Here is a 1295-nt window from a genome sequence, read left to right as displayed (position 1 = left end):
ACTGCTGTTTTAGGACAAAATTGATTCTTGAATCGTTCCACAAATTCTACCCATGACAAAGTCTGTAAAACATCTGTTTTGGTTGACGATTCAACTTCCCACCAGAATAAAGCATTTGATTTTAATACAGAAACAACAAATCACACTTTATCTGTTTCCAGGCATCCAATGGTGTTGAACACAGATTCCATCTCCTTGATCCAGCACATTGCTTTCACTGGATCTCTCTCCCCAGAAAAGGTTGGTGGTTTACATGCCAAAAACATTTTAATATCCCCTTCCTTATTATGGATGACTTGAACAGAGGGATGAACTTCCACTCTTTCCGTTTCCACCCTAGCCGGTATTCCCATGATAGATGTCAGAGTTTCCCGCAACTTCCCCATTTCCTCTACCAACATATCTCTGGTTATATATTCTAGGTGTGGCACCAACCTTTCCTGAACATTCCCAGAGTGGGATTCCTCATGTTCAGAATGTATTTCGGTTCGACCCCTTCCCTGAGACTGACTTCTTCCTCTACCTCGTCCCCTTGGTCTTCCCCGACCTCTATTTCTGGACGTGCTAGTTGAAAGATTAACAGGTGACTCTTCCCTTTCTTCAGACTCTGGACGAGCCGTTCTTTCAGATCTTCTAGTTCGGTTAGACATCTGTAGAGTTTAGTATTAATAATCACATATTCACATTCCCAAATATAACGAAGTATTCAAGTTCAGATGTGTACCTGTAAATTCATAATTACACTGGCCAGATGTAATTAAAATTTACCTTACACACTATTCTTTCAACCCATCATATTTATTTCTAATGGTGCTAACTATGTCTGGGACCCTTAATATACAATAAAACAGTTTAAGTCTAGGTATCATGCTGTTAAATACCTAAATCACTTAAACTCAGGCTCTGATACCACTTACTGTAACGCCCCAAAACACACATTGCATGTAACACATATTTTATACAAAAGAAATACATGATATTATCCCATTCAGGTCTCTTAGTATAAGAATCTAACATGACCAAATACAAAGTTCAAAAATTCAAATACATTTCTTGTACTAATCAATCAAAATTGTACATCACTACCGATCTTCAAGCAGAAATGCATATAAGAAAATATCATATTTTCCCTTTTTTCTTACAGTCCAAACCTCCTGCAATACATAGCTAAAATCACAAAACGAGGGTTAGACCGAAAGGTCTAGTGAGATACCCTATTTATGTTATTGCAGGTGAAAATTACCAAAATCTTTATGGAAAACAACATTTCATATATATAACAAATATATGAACAA

Source organism: Cynara cardunculus (genome assembly GCF_001531365.2).
Source record: "Cynara cardunculus var. scolymus isolate 2C chromosome LG 16, CcrdV1, whole genome shotgun sequence".
Classification (NCBI taxonomy): domain Eukaryota; kingdom Viridiplantae; phylum Streptophyta; class Magnoliopsida; order Asterales; family Asteraceae; genus Cynara; species Cynara cardunculus.
This window is presented reverse-complemented; position numbering follows the sequence as displayed.